We start from the raw sequence: 11207 nt of genomic DNA, 5'->3' as shown, positions 1-11207 counted from the left end.
GATAGCTGAATGTTTGGAGCTGAAATGAAATAACTGCTGAATGTTAAGTTAAAAATGTTGAATGAGCTGGAAAATACAGAAGGCATCTATCTCCTTCAACACTGTTCAACTTAAGAAAAACATTCAACCACCGGTAGATTCCTCTTCTTTTGGCATAACTGCTTCTATTTTTCTAATTTTTAACTTTTACATTTTTTTTTATTTTTTTTTAACTTTATTCAACAAAAAATTACCATGTACTTCAATTGGAGAATCTTCAAATTCTCATTCAACTTACTCATCTTTCAACTCTAACTATTTCCACATACATTGACCTAGAGCAGAGGTTCCCAAAGTGTGGGGCCCGCCCCCTAGAGGGTGCACAAAGCCATTGCACGGGGGGGGGGCGCAGTATGAAAAGAAAAACAATAAAAGAACGCTTGGACACTACTAGCATAACGGACAGGATTTTGACAGGGCTCCCGCACAAACGCAAAGCAGGAGATGAAGCATCACCAAGTATGTTTCCAAACCAACTTCCTTCCAAGCCAAAGACTAGAAAATATGATGAAGCATATCTTCCCTTTGGCTTCACCTGCAAAAGTGCCAAGGTAGGTCTCCCCTGCAGAATTGGTTTTCCCTTCGTCGGAAGCACGCGCTGGGCTCTCCAAATCACAGACAAACAGTATCCCACATTCTTGATTTTTAGTTCACAAACACTTCTTGTAATGACTAACTACTCCTGACATTTTGGAGATGTTAGCTCTTTATACAGTAAAGTTACAGTGGGATACAAATACGAATACTCCTCTTGCTCTTGACGAAGGCGGTCGCACTTTTTTTCCTCCTCCTCTCCTCTCCCTTAGCTTCCCTGCTTAGCCTCTTGTGTCCTTGTCTAGTCTCGTGTTTTTTGTATTACTTTTCCCTGGAACACTCTCTCACAGTCTGTTCTCTAAAACCTAAAAGAGGAATTATGGATTTGATCAACTGGTCCCTGAATGCAATTGACACCCTTTTCTCAACAAGAAGTCTGGGCTCGGGTGAGCCTGAGTGCTGAAGATATCTACCTATTCGGAACCATGATAACAGGGTTCTTGCTGATCGGAGCTGGCTTGGCCCTGGCTTATCGAAGAATTAAGGAAGCGGAACCGGCTGTTCAAACCCCCACAAGGCTGCCCGCTGGGATTGAAACGATGGGACGAGGCGTGAGTTCTCAAAATGGGCTCATTGAGTGCAGCACGGATAAGATCTTGGAGAAGCTTACGGCTGCCGTGAATACTCAGAATAAGACCTCTGAGTGCAAACTGAATTACATCTTGGAGAAGCTCACTGCGGTCATGAGTTCTCAGAATCGGCTCTTTGAGAACAAGAATGACAACATCACGGAGCGTAAGGTTGATAACATCATGGAGAAGCTCGCGGCTCTCCAACGGGAGATTGAGAGACCAGTGTTGGACTGTTAGAACAGCTTTGAAATTCATATGAGTTGTTCGCACTAAAGTAAAAACCACCATCACTTCATGCGGATACCCCTTTGGCGCCAGCTGTGGTCTCAAGGCTGGAGCTGAACAACAACACCCTGATAATGACTGTGTTGAGACTGTTCCTCCCATTCTATGCAAGGCCAGCTGGGTTGGCTGGAAGACTGTTTACTTAGCCTGGCAGGGCGAAGGACACTGTCTCAGCTGAACTCTGGACACACACACACACACACACACAGACATATATATACATGCAGATATACACTCATCCCCCCCCTCCCCCTCCAAACGCCTTCGACACTTATTTCCTTCCGATGCTGACGGTGGATCAAGGAGACCAGCGCATAGGCTGCAGGCCCGGATGTACTGTCTACATTGGCTGTCTCTCACCCTTTACCCACCCCTGTTGCTTGTCATGTGTTTCTTTGGTGTATTAAGAGTTTTCTTCATGTGCTATGTGCAGAGGTGTTTTTTTCTGTTCTCAAACTGATCTCCCTGTTGGAGCTCAGTCTGGGGGGAGTTATTTTTTTCTCGTTATTTTTTTCTCCTTATCTTTCCTCATGTGGTGCATTTTCCATTGTTATACCTCTCTGACCTGTCTTCCCCATGTGATGTTTTTGTGTAATGCATGTATGGTCGGAGGGTAAGATGGCGCCGCCATTGCGTGCAATAGGTCGGCAGCCTTAACATGAAATTTCCCCTTGTGGGACTAATAAAGGTATATCAATATCAGGCTGATCCTGCCACAATTTGTTCCCCCTGTCTAAATCACGGACAAACAGTATTCCACAGTTGTTTATGTTTTTGAACACCATTTTGCACAGAGGGGCATTTTTTGAAAAAAATTAATTGATAGCAGTGTTGAATATTATTACACAGGAAAAAAACTACATGTAAAATAATCACACCGTGATGCCTCTGCCTTTCTAAATGGAGGGACAGTAACTGTGTGTGTGTATGTAAGCGTGTAAAACCTGAAGATAGTCAGATTAACAGTAACAGTATTTTGTCTCTATCCGCCATTGTAGAAATTAATCTCATGTAAACAATAATGTTGTTTATGTGTGGACGAAATGCCCAAACGCATAGAAACAGCTGCGTGTAGGTGTGGACGCAGCGTAAAATTACTACCTGTAATTTATTGTAGTTTACTTTTATTTGTTTAATTGTTTACTAAATGTTTGAGGTGTGAAATAAACCGCAATGGTGTTTGATAACAAAATATGTGTGTGTGGTTAGAGAATTTTTCTGTGCGGGGGGGGGGATTTTTCTTGTAAAACAAAGGGCGGCCTAGCAAGAAAAGTTTGGGAACCACTGACCTAGAGCGACCATTCAAACTTTAAAACGGAGACATTGAACTATTCAACTTGTATTTATCTTTTCAATATCTATTAAACTGGATCTGAAGAAAAAGTATAAGTTTCATGCTTTTTTTCAGCCGTTTCAGAGTTTATAATGGGTGTGTATGGGACGGAATGTTGGAGGTTAGAGTGAGACAGCTCAACTGCTAGAGTGGGAGCAGGGGGGAAATTTATCTTAAAATCTTCTCTTTAAACTGCTGATGTGTGCACAATGTTTGGTCTACAGCCATCATTTTACCCTCAAAACGTAGCCATCATTCCCCTCTTTCATCCAATGTTATTGTTATTGTAATATATGTTATGGTTCTTTCATAAATGTCACCAATGCACAGCCTCCTCCATCCAACTCTTCCATAGAGTCCAATGTTAAAATGGCTCCCAAAATTCTTCTGAAAATCAGAAGTACTGGCTGTCTTTAGACTGTCACCACGTCTATTTAATAAACTCGACAGGCATGAAAACTGAGAATTCTGTAGACTGGACATTGCTGGCGCTCACAGTGAAAGAATCTTGTCAATATGACTTGTAGTTTTCTCTTGGGAAGCATTTGTTTTGGGGTCACTTTTCTGTTTATTTAAAGCAGCAGAAGAGAGGCACATCAAATCAAATCAAAATTTATTTACACTCCAAGGTTTCTTACAGTGAGCGAGAGATGGCTATCACGAGGGCCTAAGGCATCAGCTAACTGGTCTGGTGGAGTGTGACTATCAAAAACTATGATTTCAGTCTTATTCTCATTCAGTCTAAGAAAATTATGTGATAACCACATTTTAACTTCATGCAGACAGTTTAACAGAGGTTGCAAAGAAGCAGACACATCAGATTTCAAAGGTGAATAAATCTGGATATCATTGGCATAACAGTGAAAGGAGATGTTATATTTTTAAAAAATTAATCCCAACGGCAACATGTACAAAGAGAAAAGAGCAGGACCGAGCGCGGACCCTTGAGGCACACCACAATAAATGGGGCAGAGGCCGAGGAGTGTTGCCCCATAGCAACAGAGAACGACCTCTCTGAGAGGTAAGATTTAAACCAGGATAAAACCGTACCTTTAAGACCGACAACATGTTCCAATCATGACAGAAGAATGTTGTGGTTAACCGTGTCAAAACCAGCAGTTAAGTCTAGTAAAACTAAAACCACGGAATAGCCAGAGTCAACGGTTAAAAGAAGATCATTAAAAACTCTAAGTAAGGCTGTCTCTGTGCTGTGGCGAGGTTTCAAACCAGACTGAAACTTTTCGTTAATAGGGCTTTGGAGTTGACGTCACGCCGCAGTGCATTGTGGGATCGCGGCGCCATGTCAGAAGGCAACAAATCAAAACAAACACACTGTGTTGGAAGCGTTACTGCCAAAACCATGCTTAAAATCAGCGAAAAAGACAAAGGGCTGTATCGCGACCGATTGCGCCCAGACGCCAAGAGATGGTACTTGGAAAAAATAGCGTGCATCGGTAATGTGGACCCGTATGAAATAAGGAGTGGAAACCCAGACAGCCTACCACCATTGTCCTATCCCGATATCTTCGCATACCTTGTCTGTGGAGTCAGCGCATAGGGGAAATCATTTTCGTAATTATAAATTCCTGGAGGCGCACATCGGATTCACAAACGGTTGGGTACAAGATTTGGCCGTTTTTAAGCCTCCAAGTTGACCATATGACCAAGATACAGCCAGAGGTTGCACATAACATTGACTTCTCCTCAGCAGCTGCCCCAAAAATTGCTCTAGACGAACGACTCACGATTGATGCCAGCTGTGCGTTGCCATGTAAACAGTTTGCATTTCATTTGTATGTACTTGCTAAGTACATGTGAACAGATCTTGAATAAAAAAAAATGAATAAACATACTTTTCTTTTCTGTTTTATTGAAACCACTTTATAGAAAGTACAATTATTTACAATGAACTGTACATGCAACACAGCAGTTTTATGAATATTCAACAAGAGCAAGTTTCATTTGGCCCTGGTTTGACAACCACACTGGGGCACATATTCACCAAAACACAGCAAACCTTAACAATCTTATCAAGCAGTGTTGTGTCTTCACCCTCACATGATATGAGTAATCGGACTGGCATTGTAGTGTGTAGCATTTTGAACTTGTTACGCAAACTACCTATTACTCGCTCAACATGAATTCTCAGGTGGGCAATTGCTCTCATTTGGGGATGGCAGAGGACTCGATATCCACTCGTCTGACCGCTGCAATCCAAGCCTGACATCTTCGTTTAGTAATATCGGATACATGAGATCCCTCCCGTTGCCTCCAGGAGGGGAAACGATGAAAAGAGAGCCCATTTTCCAGATTTTTGCCTTCCCTATTGTGTGATCTACCGTTGCAACCGACAACACAGCACGTACGAACCATAGCTGACACTTCCGTGTGCTTTGCTTGGCCTACTGTCATAACATCACACTCCAAAGCCCTATAACATTTGCATCTAAAAAAGCCTGAAGTTGTTTTAGAACTACCTTTTCCAATATTTTGGAAATAAAAGGGAGTTTGGAGATCGGCCTGTAGTTAGTGAGAGCATTAGGGTCAAGGTTTTTCTTTTTCATAGTAGGTTGCACAACAGCATGCTTAAAGACAGACGGTAGACAACCTGATGACAATGATGCATTCAGTTGAAGTAAGATACAAGGACCTATAGTATGTAAAGCTTCCTTAAGAAACGAGAAGGAAGAATATCGTGCGGGGAACCAGACATTTTGAGATGATCAATTATATCTTTTAAAGCAGAATAAGACACTGGCTCAAACTGTTGAAAGACAGTCAAGCATTCAGAGACTGGAACTGGGTCTAAAACTGACGATGAATGAGATGGATGAGAAGCCCTTAGAGCTGAGATTGTTTCAGAGAAATACTTTAGGAATACTTTAACAGACTTTTGATACTTAGATAAAGAATTATGAAGGATGTCCAGAGAGACGTGGAGTTTGTCTTTCCTCCATTTTCTCTCAGCGCGACGACATTCACGCCTAAGGGCATGAGTAGTATCATTTAGCCAGGGTTGGCGTGAGGATTTGGCACGTTTAATCCTCAGAGGTGCCACAGAGTTAAGAATGTCAGCGCATGTAGTATAAAATAGTTTAGCAAGCTCATCCGCTGATAAATCCCCATTACAGTTAGCATCAGAGAGGGGAGAGTCAAGGAAAGCATCAGTGAAGTGAGCGATTGACTGGGAGTTAATCATGCACGTTTGCCGCACAGGACCATCACTGTTCAATTCCACATTTCTCACTACAGTATTAAACAAAACCAGGAAGTGATCTGAAATCCCAGAGTCCTTAATGTCTGTGATGCAAATGTCCGTGGTCGTGTCCAAATTCATGGGCTGCATCCTCCTGAGGACCCGGCCTTAGCGGTCTACGTGGGCCGGGTCCTCAGAAGGTCGGATAGTCCGGAAGTAAACGGCTGTGAAATGGGACAGTCTAGAACGTAAAGAACACACTGTTGTGTAGAATAAGTCCTTGGGATCCTCAAGGTTTGAACATGATTTTGATAGGAGTTAGGGTCTTGGATTTAGAAGCAGTTTTTTAAAACGTGCATCAAGGCAGATTTAAAAGCGTTTTGATTGGCCCATGAAATTCAGGCTTCCGTTAGATTGGTGGATTTCTCTTCAGCAGACAGGGGGTTCAGATCTGGGCATTTGGAGTTAGTTGATGACTTTTAGAATCATCGCTATATAAATGCAATCCATTATTAGTAAAAGCGGAGAAAAAGTGAGCAGCAGTCACTGACTTTATCATGCACATATGACGCACAGGTCGCTCGCTGTCCAACTCCACGTTACACACTGTGACATTAAACATAACTAGGAAATAATCCGATATACCACAGTCCTTGATTTCTGTAATACAGACATCCAGACCATATGACAGCACCAGATTGAGTGTATGACCCTTTTCATGAGTTGGATCACTCACCAACTGAGTGAGATTTAAAGTGTCAATAAGGGCAAGGAAGTCTTTTACTAGTGGTCCAGTCTCACAGCATACACGGATGTTAAAATCACCACCAATTAAAACACGGTCATGTCCTAACATAAGACTCTCCAGTAAGTCAGCAAAATTGAGATCAAAATCCTTAACGCATTTCGATGGACGATCAACCACCGCGCAGACAGCTGATGGAGCGCAGTTCAGTTCCAAAAGCTGCCCCTCAAAGCTGGCATATGAAACAGGTGGCAGTTGCCGACAGCGAAAATCGTTTTTAAATACTGAAGCTAGCCCCCCACCTCTCCCATTGGCCCGGGGAGAGCTGAAAAATGAACAATCGAGGGATTTAGGATGAAAGTCTTGTTTGACAGTGACCTGGTGCCCATCTGAAGAGTGATCGAAGTGTTGCTAACAGGAGCACTTCCCAGCGGACGAAGGTTAATAATAATAATAATAATAATAATAATAATAATAATAATAATAATAATAATAATGATGCATTTTATTTGAGGGCGCCTTTCAAAAACCCAAGGTCACCTTACAAAAAACAAAATTAATAAAAGGAACAGTAGTCATAAAATACATAAAATAAGTTAAAATTACAAAACAGAGCATGACAACAGATAAAATCAGCATTAAAGCACATAAGCCAGTTTAAACAGATGTGTTTTGAGCTGTGACTTAAATACGGAGAGGGAGTCAATATTTCTTAGTGAGGAAGGAAGAGAGTTCCAGAGTCGAGGAGCAGAGCGACTGAAAGCTCTGTTCCCCACAGTGATGAGGCGTGAGGACGGAACAGTAAGTTGAATAGCAGATGATGATCTGAGAGGGCGGGAAACAGTGGTGATATGGAGCAGGTCACACAAATATGAAGGAGCAGATTTATGGATACACTTGTACGTGAGAAGTAAGATTTTAAAATTTATCCTGGCTTCTATGGGGAACCAGTGAAGCTGCTGAAGAACTGGGGTAATATGAGCTCTTAACGTAGTGCAAGTTATGACCCGAGCTGCAGAATTTTGAAGAAGTTGGAGTTTATGAAGGGACCTTTTAGGGAGACCAAATAAGAGGGAATTACAGTAATCAATACGGGACGTAATAAGACTATGGACAAGGATGGCAGCAGCATGGGGAGTAAGGAAGGGACGGAGTTGGTTAATATTACGTAAATGGAAGTAAGCAGACCGGGTTATGTAATTAATGTGAGACTGGAATGAAAGAGTATTATCAAGTATGACACCCAAACTCTTAACCTGAGGTGAGGAAAGGATGGGAGAACGTTCAATGTTAATGGAAAAACTGTGGGATTTAGTTAAGATAGATGGTGTACCAACAAGTAAAACTTCAGTTTTACTACTGTTAAGTTTGAGAAAATTGGAGGAAAACCAGGATCTAATCTCAATAAGACAGTTTGAGAGGGAGGTAGGTGGGAGGGATGAATTGGTGACAGGGGATTTCTTTAAATCACCCTGCCGTTCTTCAGCTGAGACGTCTGAGTCAGAAAACACAACACTGCAGAAGTTTTTCACTCGCGAGGGGCAGTCATGGAACGCACGAATCTGCGCCCCACGACTGTCTGCGACCTTTATTTATACAAGATTATTCTGTGCGTGTGTGTGTGTGTGTGTGTGTGTGTGTGTGTGTGCAAAGATAACATCACTCAAGGCAGCGGGTTTTTCCCTTTTCTACATCTAAATGTTCAGAAAAACAGGAAGCGGTTAGTATCTGCATAAGTTCATCACACAAGTTACTAGGTGAAAAGTCATGTAGAAATATGCTTAATGACAAATAATGAAAGGATTCATTTCATGCAGCTGATCACATATATACAATATTCTCTTAACAATTGGGTTTAGAAGAAATGTAGAGCTGGGTGTCATCGGCATAATAGTGAAAATTTATATTATATTTTTGGAATATATAACCAAGAGGGAGCATATAAATAATGAATAAAAGAGGCCCTAATACTGAACCCTGGGGCACACCAGCAGAAACAGGACAGAGACTTGAAGAATGGGATTTAAATTGGATAAACTGAGTGCGGTCTGAGAGATAGGAGGTAAACCAGGCAAGGGGGGTATGACTAATACCAATGGAAGCTAACCGGTTCAGGAGAATATTGTGAGAAATGGTATCAAACGCCGCACTAAGATCAAGAAGGATGAGGATGGATAGGAGACCAGAATCAGCTGCCATCAGAAGGTCATTGGTAATCCTTAACAGAGCAGTTTCTGTGCTATGATTGGGGCAGAAACCAGATTGAAATTGTTCATAGAGATTATGGTCATTGAGATGTAAGTGAAGCTGGGAGGCGACAACTTTTTCAAGAATTTTTGAAATAAAGGGGAGATTTGATATAGAGCGAAGATTATCAAAGTTATTGGGGTGGGCACCAGGCTTTTTGAGAATTGGGATAACAGAAGCCTTTTTTAGGGATTCAGGAACGATTCCAGTGTTCAGGGAGGAATGAATAATATTGGTTATGAGAGGTGCTAACGAGGGAAGACAGGCTTTAACTAACAGTGGGGAGAGGGTCAAGGTGACAGGTGGATGATTTAGATTTTATAATAAGATTAGATACATCAGTTATGGAGGGAAAAGTAAAGTCTGAAAATAACTGACAGGAAGACAGTGGGGGAACCAGGAAGTCTACTACAGAGTTGGAAGCTCCTACAGAGTTAAGTTGACGGTGGATATCTGAGAGTTTACGAGTGAAAAAAGAGATAAGAGAATTACAAAATCAACAGAATACATGTGGGAGGGGAATGTGTCTGGAGGTGTTGTAATTTTACTGAACAATGAAAAGAGGGACCTGGAGTTACTTTCATTACAACTAATTAAACCAGAGTAGTAAGCAGATTTGGCTGAGGCAATGCAGTCCTTATAGAACAAAACATGATCATTGTGCATTTCTTTATGTACAGTAAGTCCGGTTTTGTTGAATAGACGTTCGAGTTGGCGTCCTTTAGCTTTAAGATGACGCAGGTTGGGGGTAAACCATGGTGCTGAACTGGAAAATGAGACAGTTCGATGTTTAAGAGGAGCAAATATGTTAAGAAGGTTATGAAGGTTGACATTATAATGACAAACGAGTTCATGAGGGGCTGAGGAGCAGTGGATAGATGGAAGGTCATGGACGGCAGATGAAAAAACAGCTGGGTTGATATTACTAATTTTCCTAAAAGTGATATTACGAGAGATACAGGTTTTGGAAGCAGTTATGTTTGCATCAAAAGAAATAAACATATGATCAGACTGGAGAAACAATGTGGCTTTACAATGGGTGGGGGTAATGCCAGAACAACAGACCAAATCCAAGATATGACCTTTAGAATGGGTAGAAAATTTTATGTACTGTAGAAGCTCAAAACTTTCCAGGCAGGAGGTAAAATCTCTGGAAAGAGGGATTTTATCATTGTCCATATGAATATTGAAGTCACCAGCAATGATCAGATTTGGAGAAAGTACAGAGAAATGAGTGAGACGAACAGAAAATTCATTTAAAAACTCCTTGTTTGGCTTAGATGGCCGATAAACAGTACATATGATGGTGGGGGTAGATCCAGGGAGCTGTAGTGCAATGTATTCAAATGAATGGGAGGGAGGGGCAGAGACAGGGAGAACTTTCCAGTGCTTCCAGTGAAGCACTGGAAAGTTATCGCGAGACCTCCGCCTCTCCCCGAGATGCGAGGTTGACAGGTGTAAACAAACTCAGATGGAGTCATTGAGAGAAACAAAGTCATTAGGCTGTTGCCACGTTTCAGTCAAGCAATGAAAGTCCAACTTACGATCACAGAGGAGATCATGTACGAGATGTCCCTTACCAGTGAGAGAGCGGATGTTTAATAGACCAAACTTGATGCTGGAGATACCATGCCTGACAGTAGGCTTAGTTGATCTAGCCAGGTGGGCCAGCACACTGTGGTCAACAGCCCGGTCAGTCTTGCGGGGAGGACGACGAGTTTTAGACCAGATGGGCACTATTGAGTTAGTGTCACTGATGTTGAATTTCCGCCGAAGCCCTCGGTGGATATACCTGCGGCGGGGCTGGAAGGCGACGTCTGGGTAGAAGTATAGAGCCACAGGTGGAGAGACAGCCAGGCAAAAACGGAGCCGCAAAAGATCCGTAGCAGAGTACTGGAGAAGAGCTGTCGCCGGGTGATGAATGATGGATAAAAAAACGAGCACGAGCCACACCAGCAGCCTGTGGATCCGCATCTTAATCAGGGCCGAGCACTGAACACAAACGGAGGGACCAAACAACCAGCTGACAGCTGCAGCGCAAGCAATAGAAGCCCGCAAATATTACGAAAACAAGTCAAAACAGGTTTGCGCCTTATATACTTGATTCAAATTGTCGTCAGCAACTGAAAAAAATTCTAATAAAAATAGTAATAGTAATAATAATAATAACCGGTGAGCAGCGGCAGCCAAGCGCGC

The sequence above is a fragment of the Pelmatolapia mariae genome, linkage group LG20, assembly GCF_036321145.2.
Source record: "Pelmatolapia mariae isolate MD_Pm_ZW linkage group LG20, Pm_UMD_F_2, whole genome shotgun sequence".
NCBI lineage: Eukaryota > Metazoa > Chordata > Actinopteri > Cichliformes > Cichlidae > Pelmatolapia > Pelmatolapia mariae.
This window is presented reverse-complemented; position numbering follows the sequence as displayed.